Genomic DNA, 25,293 nt, shown 5'->3' with positions numbered 1-25,293 from the left:
AAAGTAGCCATCAACGGTAACCCTGGCTCACGACGAAGGCCTTGTCTGCCCCAAAAACGCCACTCTCACAGAAAAAAATCTATTGCATTTCGAAGTAAAATGTAGCACTATGTTGGCCACTGCTGCGACCACTTTTGGCTTTTAGACCACTGCGGCCACTGAGTCAGGCAAAGGAGTGCACTCGGGAAAATTTCGAATATTTGTACACGCGCTGTTCATTATTTACAAAGCTGTTACTGGGCATGCGTCACATGACACGAAACGACACCAAAAATAACCGCTCTCTCTTTCTTGGATGCAGGTGCAGCTCACTATGAAAGGCAAAGATGGAAACATTTACTTTTGCAGCGGAAGCATTATCACCAGCCGCGTGATCCTAACAGCTGCTCACTGCCTGTGAGTGAAATTACGCAACCTTCCTTAACCAGCCAGAGAATTTATTTTTCTTTTTCATTCTTCTGACTGAGTGTTTTACGCTGTGCTATGAACTGCTTGTGGCTGTAATTGAAGCATGATATGCTTAGCCTCCATTCTCGTCATTGCCACCCAAAGGACGCTCCAAAATTGCGCTGAAGCTGGTGCCGAAACCCAAATTCCCGACCAGAAAGTTGACGGATACCAGATAGCAAAAGCACGCGTAATTTCCCTTAGCTTCATTCGAAACAAAGGTTCGAAATAAGCACCTTCATAAAGTGGCGCCATAAACAAATCTACCGAATGGTGACAGTTATGCTTCTAACAGGCTTACGTTTCTGTTTCTGCACAGGGAGCATAATTGTTGGAGATTATGTTGCCAGACTAAATAGCGCTACAAATAATGTCTGCGTATGTGTGCTTCTTTCTTGTCCTGTTCCTAAGCCCTACTTTCCTTCATGTTTACAATTCACTAGCTAGCCCATCTCAAAACTCTCACCAGAAATCCCACCAGTCGCAAAAGTGTACGTCCTCAGTCCTTTCTCGGATGAAACATGGCGACGCTTTAAAGGCACTGGTCGCGAATATGTGGAAGTATAAGCTCCGACGCGTATCCGACTTAAACAGCAAATTTTATATTGAAGTCCAAGTGAGGTTTATTTCATGATTACAGATTGCCAGTAGTAATGCATACAAAAAAAATTGGAGAGGACTCTCAAGCTCCGTATTGAGGGTATGGCGCGATGGCGTAATAGATTAATTCCCATATATGTAGGAGGTCATTCTATACTTTCCTCATACCACTCCTAGTGCAGTGGTGCAGCGGTGGAGCACGCTTAAGCTTTGCATTTAAGAATGGAACGCGAGAGCGGTCCACGAACGTCAGCATAGCCACGAGTGCCAGCATAGCCACGAACGCCAGCATAGCTCCCGCGCCGAAAAAACGCTCAGCAAGCCGCAAGCTTCGCGTTGAACGCGCCATGGATGTGCGCTGCGTTGTTCGCCGCTCACCGCGTGATTCCTGCGTCCTCGCGTGGCGGGAGGAAAACGGAACTATAGAACTGGCTACAGACGCACGGTATCGGCTCCGTCGTTTTTCGGCTGGAGCCACGGCTAAACCTTCTTCACCCCTACAAGACCGACGCCTTTCGACGCAGCAAGCAATCTGGACCACGTGGACACTAAATTTCGCCAGGTGGGCCCAAGTTTTCTAATTCCACGGCCGATTTACACCCGGGCGACGCAGTTTGGCCTAACGGCGTCGTCGTTCCACGCCGACGCGCGTCGGCGTGGAGCTGGCCTCCCTAGGCAAAATGGCTGACCCTGCATCACTCGCGAGGGGTTACGATCCCGACGGCATGATCTGGACGACAGTTTCAACACCGGAAGGGGACAACTTTGCTTCAGTTCCGAAGTTTCGGCACCAATCTCTTAACGAAGCGGTCGTGCGCCGCTCGTTCGTTCAAGCCAAGATTGCGGCGTCCATCGCTGCCCCTGCCTCCGGCACACCGGATGGCAAGACGCAGCCTCATGCTTCGCGCGCTACAGGAAGCAAAGGCAAGGACCGTCCTAACTGGAAGCCTCGCCGACTCCCAAGACCGGGACCAGACGACTTCGTGGTTGTGCTCAAGCCATGCAAACATATGTCGCTGCACCAAGCCTTTTCAGAGAATCGCTACGGCGCTGCCATTACAGCCTACCTCGGGCCCGAGTTAGCAAAGTCTGTTACGGTTCTACCATCCCGTGAACAAGACCTCATTGTGATTTACACCCCGAATCCGGCGGCGGCTGATCGGCTCCTCGGGGACATCTCCATTAACAGCGAGCATGGGAATATTCCACTCCACGGATACCTTCGACACGACGGAGGCGATGTATGCCATCGCATCATCACCGTCAGCAACTCGGACACTACGGAATCGCTTCGGAAGCAGGTGCAGTGGAGGGCAGGCACCATCGCCGAGGTTAGGAAATTCGGCTTCCTCTAACAAAGCTCGGATCACCTTCACCGGGAGGGAAAAACCGCGTTTTGTGCACTACGAGAACATGCTCATCCCTGTGCAAAACTACTACCGTACGATCCCGGCCTGCGGCCTGTGTGGGGCAGTTGGCCACCGAGTGGATGCTTGTCCGAACACGCAGCCGAGCACGTGCGGTCTGTGTGGGCAAGAGGCCCCACTTCAGGAGGGGGTGCGGGCCCCTCACGAATGTGTGCCGCGGTGCTCGGTTTGTGCCGGTGCACACGCCACTAACTCGCGGGAGTGTGCGGCGAAATTCCGCAAGCACAAGATGACCACCACAAAGAAAATTGCTGCCAAGAAGAAAAGCCGCCATCTTGACTGCCCCGGTGAGTAACCAAGCCGGGACAACAACACCGAGAAGCCGGAGAAACCCACCGGAGGAGCAGGCAAGCGCCCGTCGACGAAGCCGCTACCACACGTCGACACTGGAAAGCAGTCGACAGCGCCACCACACGTCATGACCAGGGCATGCGTCAACGCCGTGAAACATGGAACGCAGGTGAGCGGTACGGACAGGGCTGCCTCCTCCTCCCCTCCCTCCTGACCCCCTGCGGCACGCAGTGCCGAGCAAACCAAAATAGCAGCTCTTGAGGGCAAAATTGAGATGCTGCTCGAGAAAATTGCGCTCCTAGAATCGCAGTCAAAACAGCCTATCACTCCCAACTCTCGTCCCGCTACCGAGACAATGGAGAGTGAGCCCGCGGCACCGAACGCCGCACTGAACGCGGATGCTGCGCTTGAGGCCCGTCTAGAGGCCCGCATGGACGCCCGTTTCAGTGCCCTAGAAAGTCAAATTTCCGCGGCAGTCACCTCCGCTATCGCCATAATGACCGAAATTCTACCCACTATAGTCGCACAGCACATCGCACAATCTTAGCGTGGCGTCCGACGAGTCGGCGGTCTAACCAAAGGCGTGTCTGGCCGCTATCCGAAAATGCGTCGCGCCATGGAAACTTTAGCAGAAGACGACGACAGCTGCTCGCTCTCCGGAATAGAGGATGGCCCCCTCACCGCGAGTGCTGGCTCCGGAGCAGAGTCCCCACAGTCGACATCTCACCTAACTGGCCATGGCGGACAGGCCTCAAATTAGGCGCTCTCCTCAAACCAATTCGGCCACCCCCATCCTAATCACCCAGTGGAACTGCCGCGGTTTCCGTTCCCATGCCAAGCGGGCGAACCTCCGGCTTTTCCTGTCAACATTCGATTCACTTCCTGCTGTGGTTGCCCTCCAGGAGCCAGGTAGCGGCGCAACCCTTACAAATTATGTTACGTTCCAGCAGGACTCCTTTTCCTGTATCTGCGTGCACAAAAATTATAAAGCCAACTTGGTTGACATGGACCTCAATGCTGCATATTCCTATGTGATGGTCACTCTTCTTCCGCTTAAAAAAAGAAATGCACCCTTGCATATACTTAAAATCTATTGTTCTCCCAAGATAAAAAATGTAACTTTCGCAGCCCTCTTCAGTCGCGCCCTGAAGGCTGCGGGCAGTGACCCCCTGGTGATTGTGGACGACTTCAACGCTCAAAGAACACTCTGGCGGTACGTGCGTGAAGAGAAGCGCGGCCGCAAGCTAGCGGAACTTGCGTCCACGCTGGGCCTGACCCTTCACACCGACCCTGCATATCCAACGCGGGTGGGTAACTCCGTGACTCGGGACACGTGTCCGGACCTTACCTTCACCAAAAACATAAGACACGCAGAATGGGTCAACACCGACGAAACCCTCGGCAGTGACCACTGCATACTCAACACCAGCGTCAGAACCAAACCACTCGCAAGATCCCACGCCCAAGCACGCCTACCCGACTGGACAAAGTTCCGGCAGACCTACACTCATTCGGCCTCTATTCACGAACAAGGCTACCACGCGTGGTCACAAGAATTGGTTACACACCTTCGTTCGGTAGAAACTCAAGTTCAACTATCGGAGGCCACGCCGGAGGTGGACAACCATCTCCTGCACATCTGGGAGGCGCGTCGCAGCCTCGTCCGCAGATGGCGCCGCCAAAAACATAATCGGAAGCTCAAAATTCGCATCGCCGAGCTCACCCAGCGAGCGGCTGATTACGCGGCACAGCTCGCCGACTCGAATTGGGTGGACCGGTGCAACACGGCCGCTAGACATATATCTAGCCGGAGCACTTGGCGTCTCTTTCGCGCCTTGATCGATCCGACTAAAACCACAGCCGAGACACAAAAACATCTCCAACTGGCTATCCGTGGCTTCGACGGAGATACCTCTAAATTAGCATGGAAACTACGCGATCAATACCTCTGCATCCAAAAGGACCCCCGAGGGCCAGCGTACTCGTATGCAGGTTCTGAGAACGCGGAGCTGGATCAACTGTTCCGGCTTCACGACCTGAAGGCGGCCTTGAGTAAAATGAAACGAGGAACGGCGCCGGGAAGAGACAAAATAACTGTGAAATTACTTGCCAACCTTCCCGACCCGGCCTACGAGACACTCCTCGCATATATAAACTCAATCTGGCAAGCTGAGGCACCCCTCCCAATCGAATGGAAGACCGCCCTGGTCACCTTCATTCCTAAAGCCGGCAAAACCATAAACACGGACAACCTCCGCCCCATCTCCCTCAGGTCTTGTGCGGGAAAGCTGATGGAGACTATGGTGCGAGGCTGTCCGAGTTTTTGGAAAACCAAAATGTATTCGCAGACACCACGTTCGGGTTCCGCCCGCACCGGTCCGCGCAGGATGTCCTGCTTCAACTAGACCGCGAAATCCTGAATCCCATCGAATACCCCCTTAATGACAAGGTAGTACTCGCCCTCGATTTGAAGGGGGCTTTCGACAATGTAACACACGACATAATTCTGACGCACCTCTCCCAAACTAACTGTGGACACAACATATTTCTGTACATTAGGCAATTTCTCTCCGACCGGCAATCGTATATCCGGATACAAGATGAAGAACACTGCCCCTACCAATTAGGTACGAGAGGTACCCCGCAGGGCGCAGTCCTCTCACCTCTACTATTCAATATGGCAATGATGAAACTTCCGGCGAAGTTGGAAAGTGTCGAGGGCATACAGCACGCGCTATATGCCGACGACATCACCATCTGGGCTAAGAACAGATCGGTAGGAGACATTGAAGCCAACCTGCAGCAAGCGGCGGAGATTGTAGACGCTTACGCCCGCCGCTGCGGCCTTGAATGCTCCCCGGCCAAGTCGGAATTTGTGCACGCTCGACCCTCGCCGAAGTGCACTACCAAAATCGAACTGTACCTAGCGAGCGGACCCATCCCAGAACACGCGGAGATCAGAGTACTGGGTCTCTTTATCAATAAACACCGCCGTGTCGACACAACACTGGCCAAATTGCGCAAGGAGGGAGACCAGGTGGGCCGCATGATCCGCCGGGTTTCCAATAACCGCGGGGGGTTACGGTGCAAAGATGCCTTGCAGCTGGCGCACGCATTCGTAACCAGTCGAGTCTTGTACTCGACTTCTTACCTCCACCTTCGCAAATGTGACGAGAAAGCCCTTGAGGTGGTTCTCCGTAAGACTTACAAGCGTGCTCTCGATCTCCCGGTCACCACGTCCAACCAGCGCCTCCTGGGCTTGGGGATGGTCAAAACCTTCATGGAGCTCCGAGAAGCACGCTTGACAAACCACTACACAAGACTCTCAAAGACGCCGTCGGGTCGCCGCCTGCTTGCCCGACTTCACATCCACCATCCAACACTAACGGAAGAGCGCGTGCGCATCCCCGAGATCTGGAGATACGCCCTGCACGTACGCCCTCTTCCGGCCAACATGACACGAGACGACCATAGTGGCCGGCGCCTCGCGCGGGCGGAAGCCTTGGCACGCTACTATGGAAACAAACACGGAGTATTTTACGTGGACGCCACCGGCCCACATCATGGGGGTTGGTATACAGCCGCAGTCGTCCATCAAAACACCGCAGTGAACAGCCTTACGTTCAAAGCTCAAGACATTACTCATGCGGAAGAGGTGGCAATCGCGCTCGCCGCCGCCGATCAGGACTCGCGGGTCATCGTTACCGACTCGCGGGAGTCCTGCAAGAACATAGAAAGGGGCTTTATTCCCTATTTGGCATACCGAATTCTTCAACATAGTAATTATCCCGGGGCTCCCGCGACCCGCACAATAGTATGGACTCCCGCGCACACGGGTCTCGAGGGCAACGAAGCGGCCGACGCCGCTGCCCGCGCGCTCACTCTCCGGGCATCACCCTCGCCTCCCCCGATGCGGACTCCGACCCTAATCCGGCTTTTGCCTTCACGGAAATGATCCAGTATTACCAATTCGGCCACGCAATCTTTCCTAAGCCCTGCAAGGGCCTCACGAAGGCGGAGGCACACTTACTCCTTCGCCTTTATACTAAAACACTTCTGTGCCCGGCAGTAATCAAACATTTCGACCCTGCGTGCACAGGGGAGTGCCCGCACTGCAGGGAAAAGTCTTCGGACATTTACCACATGGTGTGGGCATGCCAATAAACTCCGCATCTTCTCCCTATCCCCAACCCTGCCCGGGAGGACTGGGAGGCGGCCCTGCTCGGCTGCTCTGACCTGGCGAGCCAAAAGGCCCTGGTCGGGCGCGCCCGAGCAGCAGCTACCGCCAATGGGCTGCTGTAATGAGCAGCCCACCTAGCATTTGTAAGGAACGGACCCGTAAAGTCCGCTCCACTAGCTCCCTGTATATATTTTGAAAATTAAGTTTTCAGTCAGTCAGTCAGTCGCGTGGCCCCACTGCGCCCGAACGACACGAGCGGGAGCCGCTAAAGTCACTGGAACGGGAAAAGTACCGGAACCATCACCGGAGCCGCCATAATTGGTCCAGCGCCGCTGAAGTGACGGCCGCGCGCAGTCTCTACGCAGGCATGAACTGCACAAGCGTCACTACGTGACTGGCAATTCTGTACACGCTTATCTCGGCCCATAAGAGCAAGTGCTACGCAATGCTGCGGACGATCTGTGTGCCGGCTGCCGCGAGAAAGAAGCGAGCGGACCATTTATGGCGGGGAATAACCCGTCACCGCCGAGAACGAATCGGGAGCGCGCGCGCACTCCTGGTTCGTTCTCGGCGGTGACGTCTCATTCCCCGCCATAAATGGTACGTGCGCGCTGGCTCGCCGGCGCGGCGGCGAGAGAAAACGAGTGCGGTACTTTTCCCGTTCCAGTGACTTTAGGAGGCGCTGCCGTCGCGCGCCATCTGTTGGGGCAGTGGCGTACATTGCGAGGAGGAAGTGGTTTTAGTGGGCGCCGCCTGATGACTCTACATGCGCGCTAAGCGAAGAGTAAAAGTAGCGGAAACGTACTTTGCTACTCGCTCAACTGCGACTTCTGTAATTTCCATGCTCACAATTGCTATTATACACCTCAGTACATGTCTCTAAAGCACCCTTTCAAGACAACACCGTATTTACTAGAGGCGCTTTTGTTCTTTCCAAACCACCGAGCTGCCGTGGCCGAGCGGTTAGCGTGGTCGGCTCGTCCAGAATGGCTGGTTTGATTCCCCAACTCGACCAATTTTCTACCCGGTTTTATCTAAAAATGCTTTTGGGATTTTTCGCTCACGGCCACCGCCACCGACGCCGAAGACGACACCGCATTTTCTGCAACACGGGGCCCTTAACGCTATCGCGTTAAAAAGCCATCCTATATTCGACGGGGCCTGGCTTCTCTTGCAAGGTATAGGACGCTACAAGGGCATTCAGTTATCACTATTTATAGAGGAGGTACAGTGGAACAATTACTGCAACTGACGAACGCGCAATTAAATACTTTACCGCAGCGCTGGCGTAGTGGTTTTGTGCAATCACCTCGCAAGAAAGAAGTGCGGGTTCGATTGCCAGTGCCGCCGGCTACCCACCAGGAATACAATACTTTGAAGCGTGCCCTTGGCCTGGTGCTCGGCTTTTAGGGGTAAAATGCTTGCAAAATGTCTTTGATCACAACTCCAGTAAAAGAAAATCCTCCCGATAGCCCTCTTTGGTCATAGAATGTCTTGCGCCATAAAAAATCATCATCATCAACTAAATACACTGATATCGATGTCTAAGAATGAAGGTGAGAAGAACAGTGGACGCAGATTTTAGGAGAGCATCAGGCAGCTGTAGTTGGCGCGCACTCTTTCAATTGCCTCTCTGCTGCCTATCGTAAGAACTGGCTATGGTGTTTCGCACTCACGGTGGAAAGACAGAGAAGGGAGGCACCATTTTCGTTATCTGATGTCGAATAAAACTTCTAACATTTGAATGTCGAAGAAAATGGTCACAGCTGATACACTTAAAGAAGCCTAGGCGATTTGGAAAGTTGCTTAGGCATGCTTTGCGACAATTGGCGCAGAGGAAAAAGACAACTAAGGAACAGTATACGCTCAAGCATCCTGATTACAACTTTGCCATAATGGCATGTTCTTGCTACGAGCCGTGACTCCCTACTGGTAAGAAAACTGACAATAATTAGCCGTGGTTTAACTACTGTTGAACCTGGTTACGTTGCGAAAGCTGTCGTGTATCGGGCAACTGGACGCGACTTACGGTCTTTGAGGTTGAGTGCGTTTCGTACAAGTGCCAGCACCGGGGCTCGTTGAAGCGCCTGCCTTTTTATTTTCGTCCATGTCACCTGTTTATGAACGCCTCAGTACATAACTCGAAGATACGTTTCTAATACATCTGTGCATTCACTAAATGCGCGCTATCTCCTGGACCACGGCTGTACATTGTGTTTCCCACATAATGGCACTATGACTGCACTCCACGCCCGAAGGAAATTCACCCGAAACGTACTTCGCTGCTCGCTTAATTAGGATATCTGTTTTCATTGCTCATAATTAAATTATTCATGCAGACCTCAGTGCACATCTCGAAGACAAATTTCTTAGACATCTTTACATTCACTAGACGCGCCTTTATTCATTTATAAAAGTCAAACATCAGTCGTGGAGTGGAATCGTCCGCGTCTAGCATGCCGGAGGTCCGGGTTCGATTCTTACCTACAGCATAATTTTCCTCCGTTTTTATTGAGGCCGCTTAAAGGTCATATCGGTGCCGTTCAAGGTAATTCGTGAGGAAACAGTGAAGTCTGCGTGGTTAGGCTAGTAAAGGTATCACTTTGAATACGAAAACACATGCAACCTAAGCGTGACAGAAAAGTAACGTCACAACACACATGCAACTTCGCGGTAAACTGAATACATATAAATCAACATCTTAAGAACGTGTTTCAAGTGGAAATCAACTTGGCATGGACGGTGTGAAGAACAAGAGGAAAACGGAAACAGCCACGACACGAACTTTACAAAACCCTCAGGAGCATGCCCAAACTTGCATCCCACGCAGGTGTGGTGCACAGGGTTCCCCTATAGTGTGGGGCCTAATATATAGGCCAGACGGACATTGAAAAAATTCGGGCTGAGGAATTTAAGGCACCTTGCCAATGGAGGAAACAGCTGTCATATACAAGAAATTCGATCAGCGTACACACGAAATAGCTGCAAGGAGACAAATAGTGCAGGCAAGCAAGAAAACCGTCAGAGCGACCTTGATGTCTCTAACGAAAAAAAAATTGATTCCGAAGCGCAGCTATCTCGGGGCAGCAGTCGCGCATAGGGGTGGCTATCTTCCTCACCAAGGTTTAGGCTATTTCCTTTCGAGCATCTTGTAGTCATGATGTGTCACGTCTTTTCAATGATTTCTTTAGCCGTTTTTCTGGCGCTTGATCTTTGTGTTTATCGGTCCCGTGTTACCATTGGCGTTTTAGTTATGTCTCGATCTTTTATAGTATTCTGTTCGATTTGTATACATTAGATGTCAGCTCTTAGGTGCTTGTTCATGGATTTATCGGCGTGCTTTGGCGTAAGCGAGCGCGGAGCGCAGCGGAGGTTGAAAGAAAGCGACAGCCACAGAGCGAGAAGGGGAAACCGGAGGAGGAAGGTATGTTGCAATCGTGAAAGCTGGTTGCCCGGCGGTGACCCGCGACATCAGAGTAGCACGCCGTCGCCTACTCGCCAATGACATCATCACTAAGTTAGGCATCGCTCGCCAAAGATGGCACCAGAGTAGCGCGCTGGTCGCGAAGCGAAGCTAATAGGTGGCAGAACGTCGATCGCGCTGCCCAAATCGAAACCCAGAACCACCCACGTTCGGCACTGCATGTTCCGATGCCGGCGCTAAATGGTTATGGCACCGCGGGAGCGGTCAGAAGTTACATTTGCCTAGTTGTGTATCGGTTTGTCTCAGTTTTTTTTTATTATTTTCACGCGGAACGCGTAAGGGGACCCGTTCTGCAGAAAAAAATCCGGATTGGCTGAAAAGGTCGCTGTTGCAAGACGCTCCCATAGATGGCGCCAGCCAAATCAGCGGTGCATCGTATCTCATCGGTGGCGTAGCACCGGCCGTCTGCCGCTCTATTCCTCCTCACACTCATATAACAAAGTGGAGATAACCCACGTTATAAGCGCCTCTCAAGCCGCTACCCAGCAGGCCCATCGGTGTATTCATAGTAACCGCACCTATGTAGTCTAGAATGGAACCGAACCACTGATCCACGGCTCGCGAGTCGGACACGCTTCCGCCGTATCACGCAGGCACGTTCGTACAGCTTTAATAAAATGTGTTGTATGGTAATTCAAAAAATGATTGCCAAATAGGAAACCGTGTCTGCGTTGGCTATAGGAACGATGTCACGTCATAGCCTTAAAAACCATAGGCGTCCTCAGAATTTTTTGTCCCTTTCTGTTGACTTTCTGTCACACGCTTATACTAAACGTTTTTTTTTATATGTTGTTTTTGTCGTTAGCCTTGTTTTCATCCGGAGCACGTGCCTCATTGTTTGTAAAAGTTTTGTCTTGGATGTTTTGCTTTTTCTCTGTGTCTTTTCAAGCAGAACTTTACCACATTCCTTTGCACTTTGCGCATCTTCGCTTCGATGCTTATTGCATATCTATTCAAGTTAGATTGATTCGCCTGGCTCGTTGGTTTCGGCCGAATGTTTGGCTTAGTATGAGCGTTTACAGAGATTTCATGGTTTGTCTACCGCCCCTCGCTTCAACTTGTCCCCGCGGACCCTGTCCCTCACTGTACGTAGCCGACTAAGAATATAAGTTTAACGAGCAAAACAGAGGCAGGAACTACACTTGCTCCTGCGAAAGGTAAATGTAATTCCAGCATTGATAATATCGCGAAAAGGAATGACGTAGTAGCTGAAATGGCGAAATAATCATAGAAACCGCGTTTTTGTTTAGTTTTCCTTGTACTTCTTAGTTTGATGAATTCAACATTGACTAAACAATCTTTCCTCCGCATGTCACAACTTTCCTCATTTTTTTTTGTACCAAGCGATACCGTCCCGGTCGAAAGAGTATACGTGCACTTCAACTCAACACCCAGAACATGGGGCCCAGTGCTGTGGGCAAGTTCCTATATTCTACATTCAGAATACAAGCGGCTTGTTTTGCACATTGACATTGCCATGCTCCACGTAATACTTTAATGAAAACGTCACTATCAATGAGTGGGCCGCCGCGGTCACTCAGTGGTTATGGCACTCTTCTGCTCACCTAAACGACGCGTGTTCGATCCCGGCCACCGCGGTGAAATTTCGGTGGAGGCGAAATTCTAGAGTGTACTGTGCGATATCAGTGCACATTAAAGAAACACAGGTGGTCGAAATTTCCGAAGCCCTTTAATACAGCGTTCCTCATAACTTCAGTCGCTTTGGGACGCCAGACCCCAATAAATCATAAACCAAACTCTCAATAAGCCTCACTTTAAGAATACAGGAAGGTTAGCGTCTTTCGGCACCTTGTATCCCTCAGCAGAAAACGCCACTCCGTGTACTGATTTGGACTGAGAAGTAAAAGATATTAATCCCGCCACATCCTTGATGCCGCTATCTTCTAAAGAATTAAATCATGCTTTGAGAGTAATATTTGCGTTAGCACTTCTCCGAGTTACTTAATGTTTCTTTATTCCGCCCACTATGACTTTTTAATCCTCGGCAATATGCTGTATGAAAGAAAAATAAGCGAAAAATAAATTCGTAAAGGTGGTTTTCTTCGCCTATGCTTTATTTCATACTTATATGCATCAATATATTAATCTAATTATTCATTAATATTTATTTTATCTTGATTGCTCAGACGTTTTCTGCTTTTTCTGCATTTTTTTCAAGAGCTACGGGTCACGGTGCTCGCAACGCCTACAGATATTCAAAGATATTTGGCACATGTCTACGCAAAGACCACTAATTTTCTCTGAAAATTCATAGGTGCATGTAGACATTAAGTTCAGAGGTGGTTCTTACCGGTATGTCTACCAACCAAAAAGACAAAATACATCGACAAATACTACACAGTTGGAGGGTAGAAAATAAATCCTCCAGGTAAGAGAATAACAAACTTCTGGGCACTTAGCGCTTCTACGAAGTGTGCACCACATAACGTATAGAGACTCATCTAAGTGGCGTATTTATGCAGCCAGTCCAAAAGTGAAACGCTCTCACGGTTTATTCTAACAAGGGTGCTCTTCACTGCCAGAAAAGATACTTTCTGTGCGAAATAAATTTAAAGAATAATAGCGAGAAGAGAAAACTGGGCGAGTTGGAATGCATTCTTCTTTATGCAGTGCGAAACACAGGACGTAGAGGAAGAAACTTTATTTTAGAAATGTTAGTTATATAGGCACAAAAAGCAAGAACCGAAAAAACTAACAAAAACCCAAATCATAAAATCGCGATAGTCCGTAAAACCGTACGTGCACTCAGCGGTAGGGTAATCGCCTCATTTTAACAAAGCACACCAGCAATCTTAACGCATAACATGCACCTACTATCAACCTGTCACCACACATTCCCTGAGAGCGTGAATCTCTTTTTCCACGAGATTGATAGAAGGTGAAGCGACACATGTTTCAGACTCCTGCCTTATCAGAAACGCCTCAACTAACTCCCTGCAGGTCTGATTTTCAGTGACTAAACAGGGTATTTGTCCTGTCCAGATGGGGGAAACAATCATTACATTTCCGGCAGTGCACAGCAAGGTTCGATGAAACTGCCCCTTTTCACTGCCGGAAATGTAATGATTGTTTCCCCCATTTGGACAGGACAAATATCTTGTTTAGTCGCTGAAATCGAACCTGCAGGGAGGTAATTGAGGCGATTCTGATAAGGCAGGAGTCTGAAACAAGTGTCGCTTCACCTTCTATCAATCTTGTGAAAAAGGGATTCACGCTCTCGGGGAATGTGTGGCGACAGGCTGATAGCAGGTGCATGTCATGTGTTAAGATTGCTGGTGTGCTTTGTTGAAGTGAGGCGATTAACCTTTTCGTGCCTATATAACTAACCCTTCTAAAATAAAAGTTCTGTTGTAAGATAGCGCTCGTGTCGTCTCGTGTTTCTTCCTGTACGTCCTGTAATTCGCGCTGCTTAAAGATCAAAGAATAATAGCACAGTGGATTTGTGGTGCCCTGCCTTCCCATTTCATTAACTCTTTTCCTCTCGCGACGTCGAAAGATCGTACCGTTCACGCGACAACACTTCTTACCTAACAGGCTACGCGTGTGTCGCTCTTGTTATTCTCTGGCCGCCGTTTACGTTTTGCGCCTTGCGTTGAAAAATGTAATACCAACTCAACCAACACTACTTGCTAAGAGTTTATTGAGCTAACTGACTGTTAAATTTTCTTAACACATTGCGCAGCCAACATAAGCTTTGCCGGACTAGTGCAGCACACTCTGGGACCCCTCAGACATATTCTAGGTTGGTTGCATCGATTTAGTCATGTTCTACTCTTGTTTATGGTGACATTAGCATTTTTACTCGTCTGCATTAGCGGGACATTCAAGTGCCTTCTCGCATGAGGGCATTTGCGATAATATAGCCTTGCAGCGCGATTTAGATTAGATATAGAGTACAGCCCGAGACCAGCCAGCTTCTCTTCTGCGTTAATGAGTAACACAGTGACGATCCCGCTCGAGCCACGTACGTCGTGACCCTGTGACGCCGTGTTTGTGGCGGCCGACATGCGCAATGAGACCGGTAGGGAACAAAATTACTAATGCAAACTTTGTCATTATCCAAGCGGGTCTCAACGATGTGACGAAGGGGACGAGCCAGAACCTCTAGTGGCCGTTAGAAATGGGGTGCGTAGGCTTAGAAGGGCCTCTGAGTGGATGCATCTGATCATATGCACAGTCCCAGAGGTCCAGGGACAATCTAGCGGGATGGAAAGGAGGGTCGTTGAGGATAACCGTGTCATTAGGGTAATGAGCAGACTACACTGGTTAGGGACGTGTACGAGGCCGGATGCGACCCCTTTGCACCAAATGGCATCCACTACAGTGGTACTGCTGGCAAGAGGGAAGGGGGCAGGATAAGTCGCCACGCAACAGGTCTTTTGATGGCACCGAGACCCTAGAGGGCACCACTGTAGAAAAGGACGAACCAAGGAAAGAACCAAAATCAAAGAAACGATGGAACCATATTAGAAGAAATAGACACAAGCGCCAGTGCCAAGTTAGTTCAGTTATGGGGTACATTAACAAGTAAGGCGGCAGAACTAGGCTGAAATAGGAGGAAATGGAAGAACAGTGAAGGCAGGTGTAATTAACGGTACACGGGTTAGTCGAAACACATCTCGTGGACATGGAGCAACCACCCTGCAATCCAGACTAGTCTTGCGAGTATAGCAATGAAACACAGGGAAGCAGAAAGGGTGGGGTGAAATTATGCAGTTCATTCTTAAAGGTTTGAATTCGCCAATTATTAAATAGGAATGCATGGAAAATAATGGCTAAAAGGAAATGCGGCACAGGAGCAAACATTGCTTGATGTTGCATGCCTGAGGACACGAGCTGATGCCAAATAGGAAAACAGAATAATGATGGAATGTGTCGCAAGTGACATCGATGAGATAGGAGGAGATGGCAAAATAATTATACTGTGCGGCATGAATGCACACATAGAAAACCGAGATGAGTACACAGATTCGACAGGAAGCATACAGCTGGGTATGTGTGACAGGCATAAATTAGTTGCTTGTAACAGTATAGAAGTGTGAAGGGCTCATAACATGGGAGGCAGGTAGTCTGAACTCGACAATACATTATGCAGTTTTGTCAGAAATAATATATAATACGTTATAGGTAATGTACAAAGATGAACATGCGTCCGGATGATAAGGTCATGACCACAAACCTATCAAGCTGAGTTTCAGAAGAGAAACTAATGTAGGACCGAGGCAAGATGACCAATTAGATGGGTTATTTTACACAGAAAACCAATTAAAAGCAGCAGCAGGCTATATTAACTAAGTAATTTCTGAGGATAACAGAACAGAATTCAAGCATACAAAATTAACTCGATTGCTTGCCCTTGAGCTGGATAAGGTGCGAGTCAGGCCAACATATAAAAGAAGCAAAGCTAGGGTTAATGATATGAGGAGGGAAAGAAAGCCATAGGAAAGGTTAGGAAGCCTCCAGGAAAACAGACATTCTCTCGAGGAAACAAGAAGCTGAAGTAGACAAAAAATGGGATACCTTCATAAATTCTAAAAGGTAGCGTCTTACACGATCAATGAGAAAGTAAGAAGAAAAGCAGCTAAAAAGTTTTGGAAACATCTGGGCTTCATGAGTTATAAGGCTAGGATAGAGCAATGATTTTAGTTACAGATCAAGAATTCGGCTAGATGTGGATGAGTCAATAGAACATACAGGAACAAGGATGGACGAAAAATTAAAAAAATCCCAAAGAACTGTTGCACATAATTTATGAGAAGAGAATAGAATGGTCACCTCAATCGTTCCACTTGTACAAAGAGAGAGGGAAAGGGCAGAGAAGAAGGTTTCTAATAACACATCGAGAGAACGAGGTTGTATTCTGGTTATATCAATAAAGAGACTGAGAGCAAAATCTAAGCAAACATTAAGGGAAGTAGTGAACAAAATAATAACGGATGGCAAAGCCCGCGATGAATGGAGATTAATCAGGATGAAAATGATATACACATAAGGGAAAGGAGGACAAAGCACAAATACACAGCTACCGTCTGATAAGAGTTACGTCAGCGATTTACAGGTTGGTGATGCAGATTATAAAAAATAGACTGCAAGCACGGGTAGAGGATAAAGAGGCGCTGCGGGAGTAACAAAATGGGTTTAGGAAACAAAGAAGATTGGATGACACTGTGTTTTCAATGACACAGTGTACAGAGATTGTTGACAAGGAGCACAGGCCCCTATGGCTAACATTTCTACATGTCATGTGAGCCTGCAAAAGCGTTATTGAAGGGAATTTTTGGTAAACACAGGGCACCTTGCATGTGGAAGATGGAGTAACTAATTTTGCAAAAGATACGAATGAAAGTAACAAAGTGCTTATAAAGCCTAGCAAGGGAACAACAGTTCACAATTGGCAGCGAGAGCCTAGAAATTGTGCCGGAATACGTCTACTTAGGGCAGGTAGTGACAGCTGATCCTGATCATGAGAGGGAGATAACTAGAAGGATAAGAATGGGGTGGAGCGCATATGGCAAATTCTCGCAGATCATGAGTGGCAGTTTACCAATTTCCCTCAAGAGGAAAGTGTACAACAGCATGATCTTACCGGTACTCACCTACGGGGCAGAAACGTGGAGGCTAACGAAAAGAGTTCAGCTTAAGTTAAGGACAACGCAGCGAGCCATGGAAAGAAAAATGATAGGTGTAACGTTAAGAGATCGGAAGCGGGCAGAGTGGGTGAGGGAACAAACACGGGTTAATGACATTCTAGTCGAAATCAAGAGAAAGAAATGGGCTTGGGCAGGGCATGTAATGCGAAGGCAGGATAACCGCTGGTCTTTAAGGGTAACGGAGTGGGTTCCAAGAGAAAGTAAGCGTAGCAGGGGGCGGCAGAAGGTTAGGTGGGCGGATGAGATTAAGAAGTTTGCAGGCAAAGGGTGGATGCAGCTGGCAAAGGATAGGGTTAATTGGAGAGACATGGGAGAGGCCTTTGCCCTGCAGTGGGTGTAGTAAGGCTGATGATGATGATGATGCTTATAAAAAGTAAAAAATTATCAGAGCATATATAAATATATACAGCGTGGGCTTAGGCAACGATGTCCACTGCTGTTACGTTTGTTGTGCTCTTTGAACCTAGAAGGCTTAGAGGACAAACATGAGAGGAGCAGAATAGGATGCTACCTTTTTTAAGCAAGAAGAATGGATTAAATTGTCATTGCCAGGATTAATGTAAGCGGATGATAGAGAGCTAATGACTGACAGTAATGAACATTTGCAGAGGCTGATGGACATCTGCGGTAGAGAGGGAGATAGATTAGGTTTCAAGTTCAGGGAAGAAAAAACTCCAGTCATGATATTTGAGGTTGGGGGTGGCGAGCATACGTTACAGGAGATCCCGCTAGAGGTAGTGGATAACTGAAAGTATATTGGTGCGTGGATAACTAAAGTCTCTTATTACCTTACGGAGCCTGAAAAGCATTTAATCACGAAATGTATAATGCAACTGTCATGAAACAGAGATAACTGTGGAATTAAAATAGTTATGAATTGGCAAGAGAGATCTGGGTAGCGGTTACGTTTTCTAGTTTGACTTTCGCCAATGCGATCTTGTGCTTGAAACCGGAGATTCAAGCAAAGTTAGAAATCAAAGAAAGCAGACTAGGTAGGTTTGCTTTTAGAGACCATGACAATGCACCAAATCAGGGGTTAGCAGGTGATATGGGGTGAGCATCATTCGAGAGCAGAGAAGCTAGCAGCAAGATAGAATCTGAGGAGCGATTGAGAAAAATGGGAGAAAAGCATTTGGCTGGGAAAGTTTTCAGTTACTTGTACATGAGGAATGTTGACACGAAATGAGGAAGCTGGACAGCAATTCGGGGGAAAATCAGGAATATTCAATTAAGAAAAAGTTTGAAGAAACAGACAGAGCTCTGTGGAAAACAGGGATGCTGACAAAATCAGCACTGGAAACATACAGAATATTTGAGCAAAAAATCACCAAACAATTTATATAGACTATAATCGTAGGGGAAGCCTCTAGTTCTTCCAGGCCAGGGGCTGACTGATTAAACGCACTGAGGTTTAAGGACAGTAGAAATAACCAAGAGAAGGTTATCTGGTTCGTGGCTATAATCAAGACAAGAGTGAAATTTCTGAAGCCATGGCCCGATTTAAAGGGCGACGGCTCCATCCCACTATCCATCCATCCATCCTCTGTCCGTCCGTCCGCCCGTCCATCCATCCTTCTGTCCGTTCGTCCTTTCATCCATCCATCCATCCATCCGTCCATCCATCCGTCCAACCTTCCGCCCTTCCAGCCACCCATCCACCGGCGCATCTTTACACGTACAGTCTTGGGCCGATGTTACCAGGCTGCCCGGTTTGCTTCTTATTTGTATAAAGGAACACTTACTGCACCCATCAAACGTAAATCACTGTGAGGTAAGGAGAACACTTTTCTCTCACCTTTCAATACCTTTTGGTATTTAGGTAAATCGTAAGGGCTCCGCTATATGAGGGACAAACAAACCATGCAGCTTTGTTACTTTTGGCAAAGACTATGTATAGTGCGAACTTTGTATCGTTGACTATTTTCCTTTGAATTCCAAAAACTCTGCATGACTTGCCTTCACACAATAGTAATTTACTCATGGGCCTAAAACAAGTATGCGTGTGTTCATCTGGCACTCATAACGATCAAATCTTGTCGCAAACCCTTCAGATCGCTTAGTAGCGGCAAGGTATGTGCAATAAAACATGACTATAGGTACACGTCACGCATTGCAGCGTTGGTATGAAAGCCCCCGCTCTCCTAGCACCGGTATATGTCATCTTACAGGGACTTGACCCAATTACAGGCCAATACACCTCACGCCCGAGAGCTTAGTGAACTAGGCGCTTGTTCTCGTATGACATGAGAAGATCATTATAATGCTTTGCTCCCAAGGATAGATGACAAAATATGGGGTTTGACGCCTTTGACATGATATAAAGAAATAAGAGCGTCGATAAGTCATTGGGGAGTAACTCTGGCAGAAGAAGACATTGAGTTCTTCATATGCACTGACCAGAGGCATACATCTATTCAGATGCCTTTCAATGAGCGATGGGGATTCAGAGAATGCTTCGCTATTAGACAAAATTCTTTATTTGTTTTTTTCCTGCAATGTTATCCCTTTACTTTTACAGCATCAGTCAAATTCGTGTTAAGTAAATGTAAATTTTTGATTTCTACTTGTCCTCATCATTCCTATCTCATTCGTTTTGAGGCTCCCCATGTTCTCTGCTCAAATTTACGCACGAATAAGTTAAGCGGAAGAGGATGCAAGTGATGGCAAAAAACAGCACGTAAGCTATGCTCCGGTTATATCAACGCATCCTGCCCTAGAAGAAAAGCAATAGCTAAGAGCTTTAAGCACTACATTGTTCTATGTTTTCTTTTCTTCCAGGTGGAAACACTTCTGAATTGTCCAGCGTCAAAATTACGCTGTGGCCTAAGAAACGCTGCCAAAAAAAATTTCGGCAGTCAACATATGCATCAATAAACTTCTCTTCAATTATCTGTGGAAGTTCAGGTCCTGGAGACTTTAGCACCGTAAGAACTAATCCCACCGAGTGAACTGCGGATTCTCGTGTTGATTACGCAGCACAATAAGCGAAACGCAAATGTTTCTTTTTTTCATTTTCTGCCTTCGCAACTTCGTCAGGTCTAGTTGTGTATTTTTTGTGTTGCTTTGGACGTGCAGTTTGTTAGAAATAAATCGCATTTTAATTTTATCTCGCAGCTTGTGGTTGCAATATTAACAATTACGAGAAAGACTTTCCCACAGTTTTCTATTCTTGCATTAACTCTTGTGTTCAATTTCTCTAGGGATCTTCAGGGGGCCCTCTCAACGGACTTGATGAAAGCAAGCGTTGGATATTGACAGGAATTGTTTCCACGGGTCCTGTATGTCAAGCTCCGCCGACCGTCTTCACATCGGTGGCGTATTTCATACCGTGGATTAAGCAAGAAATAAAGAAGCAGGCCTCTTGGACTCAATTGCCGCACCCGGACCGCTCTAATTACTGACCTCCGAAATGGAGAATGCATCGCTAGTGACTCGTCAGGCAAAAATTAATCATCAAGAACGCTATAAAATACATTTCGAACACTTACTTAAAGACGCTTGTATTCAACGTTTCCTGTCAGACTTCCCGCCCAATGCTTTGGAGATGAAGGGCCCAGCCTGGTCTCTCACTCGTCGAAACCAGCACGAAATTCTGGGATGGCTTTCCTGGATGCCGATGTACGCCCCTAGAGTGCGAAAGAAAAGTGTTGGAACCGCATTGTGTTTGCACATTGTCGAAATTGCAATCTTTTCCTGACGCAAAGGTTTTCAGTTTGAAGTTTCTAAATCTTCTCAAAGGCCTTGCTTCCTTTCTTATGGTGTGAGCCATCTTTGAGCGAAAGTTGCGACAAAAACAACTGGTCCTATCAGGCAGCGACAAACCTCGTACGAGTAAGACAGCTTCAGGGCTACTGGGAAAGCATTAGATGAAATATTCTGCAAAATAGCAAAAATATTTTCAACACATATCTCTGCAATTAATGAACTAAGAATGTAGATTGCCCCGGGCACCGCTTAGTTCAAAGGATATGAATTCATTTACGTTCACAGCGCGCCTAGTCGACAAGAACTTTCTTCATCGGGTGGCTATGTTCGCAAAAGTGAGTGGCCCCGATTTTAAACACGGTAGGCGTTCGGAAAGTTTTGTTAGTAATAATAAATAAGGAAGGAATTGATGCGTGCCAAATACAGGCGCTGCGTGGTGTAAGAAGCGGGTTCTAATAGTTTAACCTGTTTTTCAGAAACCTGGCTGAAGGACTGTACAAAGAGTAATGAATACATTCCTCGGTCATCCATTGTTTTCTGGTTTCACAGGAACTATAGCAGGCGTGTTCGATGGTTAGTCACCGCACAGCAAAAATGTTTAAGCCAGCTTCATTAAACGGACCGAAGGCTCGCCCAGACTGCCCACTGACGTTATCGTGGTAGGGGACACGCGGTGGTGAGGTGCTGCCATATTCAGTTGCGAGCTACTGCGAGCAGCTATTTTTAAAAAATGATGTAAGGGGAGGGGAGATTTATTCGAAGGAGCTGGCAGGACGGGAGTAGCACCGAAAACAGTCCGAGGGCAGCCAGGTCGGGCACAGACATTCATGGCGATGGCAATACGGCTGAGGCGCAGGGCCATCTTTGTCATGAGTCGTCTGCTTTGTATTTGTCATCTTCTTTGGCATGAGTCGTCTGCTTTGCCGGCCATCTTCTTCTTTCAATCACCCCCGGGGAGAAGAGGAGCATCCTGGCGACATACGGCAACTGTAAGGTGGCGGGATTGTAGTAAGGCTTGAGATGCTGGATGTGAACTGTCTCGCGGGCGTGGCGGCGGAGATGGGGAGACGGCATGAAGGGTTTGACGACGTAAATAACAGGAGATGTGAACTCCATTACGCAGTCGGGGCCGCGATACCTGGCGACAAATTTCGAGGGCAGTCGAAGTGTACTTCTCGTTATCCATAGCAACACAAGCGTGCCAGGAGAGAAGTGTGATGGGGTGTGAGCGTTGTCGGGCGGAATTTCTGGCGATACTGGGTGTCAGTAGTGAGTGATGGGCGATTTGGCGACAATTTTCTGCGCGTTGCGCAGCTTCGGAAACTGGGGTATATTCGGAGGCGTCAGGTTTGTAAGCCAGAATGGTGTCTATTGGACACGGCGGATACGGCCATAAAGAAAAAATAAGGAAGAGAAGCCAGTAGTGGACTGCTTAGCGGTGTTGTAGGCAAAACTCACAGAAGGAAGGACGATATCTCAGTTCGAGTGATCGGATGTGACATACATAGAGAGCATATCGCCGTGGGTGTGGTTAAATCGTTCGGTGAGGCCGAGGCCGTTGGTCTGCGGATGATAGGCGGAGGTGGTTCGATGTATTATATTGCACTGGCGGAGCCGGAATTTGATGACACCGGACAAAGAGGCGCGTCCACGGTTGCTAAGCAGTTCACGAGGTGCGCTGTGACGAAGGACGAAACGTTGCAAAAGGAAGGAGGCAACGTCTGTCGCTGAGGCAGACGGATGGACGGCGGTTTCGGCATATCTCGTGAGATGATCAAGCGCAATGATTGCCCAACGGTTTCCGGTCGTAGTGTAGGAAAGCGGGCCGTAAAAATCAATGCCGATCCGGTCGAAAGGGCGTGGTGCGCAAGGGAGCGGCTGCAACTCTCCAGTAGAACGATGACGAGAAGCCTTTCGACGTTGACATGCGCGGCAGAAGAGCACGTATTTAACTACGAAGGTGTACAGGCCTCGCCAGCAGTAGCACAGCCGGATGTGGGTGTATGTCTTCAAAACTCCCGCGTGACCGCCTTGTGGGTCAGCGTGGAAATAGGTGCAGATTTGCGTGCACAAGTGGTAAGAATTAACGAGTAACCACTTGCGGCCGTCGGAGCTGTAGTTCCGGCGATAGAAGAAATTATCGCGAATGACGAAGAGGGAAGCATGGCGGCGGTAATCGAAACAAAAGCGTATGGAGCTATCTTTATTTTTCATATGGACAACAGGTGATGCCCAAGGGCTGCTTGAACGACGAACGAATCTATCGCTGGTGTAAACGCTATGAAAGCATGAGGCAAGTGTTTTATAAATGTGGTTGCAAGCCAAATTGCCATCAAATATTTCTGAAATTAGGCAAAATTTTGAATCCTATAAGCCACACGAATAGGAACCACGTGAATAAGCATAATCTTGTTTTCACTTATTAAAAAATGCTTATAGTTAGAAACATAATTTCAAAGTATTATATGAGACTCTGCCAGTGTGCTAAGACGCAACCACACGCGCCCAGTCCTAAGTCAATTCATTGCCATTGGTTTTTTTAACAATATTCAGTAATGGCGAATGCATGAAATATGGTGTATGTTACGCGTTTTATTTTACAGTTTATGACTCCATAAAGCTAAACGTTTTTCTTGATATAGACTTATAATGTATACTGAAGGTGCACCAGGAAATATTTAAAAAAAATCGGAGCGGTGTTTGTTTTTCCTTTTTAAACATCTGTCAAAGGTCGTATTCTGTAACTTTATATGCATTAAATAACTAGGTAAGAATCATCTTCTCGTTCTAGAAGTAGTAATTATGTTCGGCAAGAACAGAACGAACGGATTAATACTGATAAAAAATTTCAGCTTCACGTTCTCACTCCTTCTTGTCTCAGAAATGTCCTAAAAAACTGTCCTTATATGAATGCTGTACTTTTTCAGCAATGTTTGCGATTTTTTGGTGCAAAAATATAGGAGCCAAAAATATTTCTGCATTGCTATCAGGAGGAAAGTTTGTATACAATTACCGAAAAATCAATAAGGTTGCACAAAATTTAATTTATTTTTGCAGGGATCCAAAGTACGATGCAAAACCGACGTTTTCTATTTAGTGTGACAGTTTTTCCAAAAAAAAAAAGCTGCACCGTTCCTTGTAAAGCTAAGAGCGAATCCCACGTGGTGACCAATTTCCCTACCCCATGTAAAACCTTCACTAAAACAGTTCATAGGACCTCGGTTACCATTCTTATCTGAAGGCACCCAATAATCAGTGTGTGTCAGGTAAGTTTAGCCAGGGTTTAAATATGTGCCACGGCACTATAAGACAACGCGAGCAAACGTATTCTGCTCGATAGTGTATGGAGCAAGTTACGCTGTTTTTGTTTCATGCATAACTGCATAATCAGTCGAGATTCACTAACGAAATTCGCAAGCAACGAAATTAGGCAAAAATAAGTGGTGGTGCTTTAGCTCTGGTTAAACCTGGAGTGACGCGATAGCTACACCTGGCCGAGTGGAACTTGCTCAGTTTAACAGCAAAGTCAGTCTTTCGCCGCTCCGTTTCGCTGGGCGTCCCTTCTTCATCTTCGTCCCACATGACACGGCGCATGCGCGATGGCTGCGCCGGCACCGTCACGTGCCGCCGCCACGCTGAAGGCTCGAAATGCTACCGTAATGTAGCTGTCGCTACAAAATTCCGAACGAGAAAGTTGTATAACGGTCCGGAAAACGTCCGACTGATCACTTTCAAACTTTCCATATATTGCATATTAGTTTTTTTTTTCGCCCACTGCAGATTCCCGCGAAATAAAAAAAAATCAGTTGATATCGGTAATTTGGTTAATGCGGATATATCAGCTGCATGACGTCAGTAGTCGGTTGGAGCTACAACCTGCTACATGGTAACAAACTACCACCTAATCATTATTCAAACTTATTCCGTTCAGCTACTGTGCAAGCATCATTCGACTCACGTTCTCTTCCTAACCGCCGTTGCTTACTCCGCTTAGCTCGGTGCGCTTATGGGTAGTGCCGCCTAATTGGCGCCCAGGTTTTCGCCTGGATTCCACTGGCTACACTTGGCAAGTATGCCACCCGGTGAGCAGGTGAGCAGTGGCACAAGGCAGGTGTTGCCATCGGCGGGACTTGGTTTTCTTTGGTTCTGTTGTGATCCAGGTTGCCCTTCCCGAGCATCCTTTCACGATTAAATGGGCTGTCGTCTAACACGGTGGGCGGGAATTTGCCTGCCAACAAATCAACTACCTGCAGGCAAGCAGCCTGCCAAACACCGGATCCAGACAGACAAACGGACACAACGCCCAAATGTGGGGAATGGCCACCGTTAGTGCTAGCGGACTAAAAATACCATTGTGACATGCCGGCTTGCGCACTGAGATTGCAGTGCTCTCAACCGGCCCGCGTAGAAACGAACAGGTAATTTATCTCAGTGTGTTCTCGCTTAAAAGGTGACCGGGCAGCGACGCAGCAGCTGGCTGTGCGATTT

General features: G+C 47.9%; 1 pseudogene; it reads left to right on the top strand.

Moving 5' to 3' along the window:
• The first annotated feature begins 1,727 nt into the window (after nt 1-1,727).
• LOC144103383 (uncharacterized) lies at nt 1,728-3,525 on the top strand (annotated as a pseudogene).
• Nucleotides 3,526-25,293: the final 21,768 nt, after the last annotated feature.

Source organism: Amblyomma americanum, chromosome 9 (genome assembly GCF_052857255.1).
Source record: "Amblyomma americanum isolate KBUSLIRL-KWMA chromosome 9, ASM5285725v1, whole genome shotgun sequence".
Classification (NCBI taxonomy): Eukaryota; Metazoa; Arthropoda; class Arachnida; order Ixodida; family Ixodidae; genus Amblyomma; species Amblyomma americanum.
The sequence above is the reverse complement of the archived record's forward strand: the minus strand, read 5'-3'. Positions and strand labels throughout refer to the sequence as shown.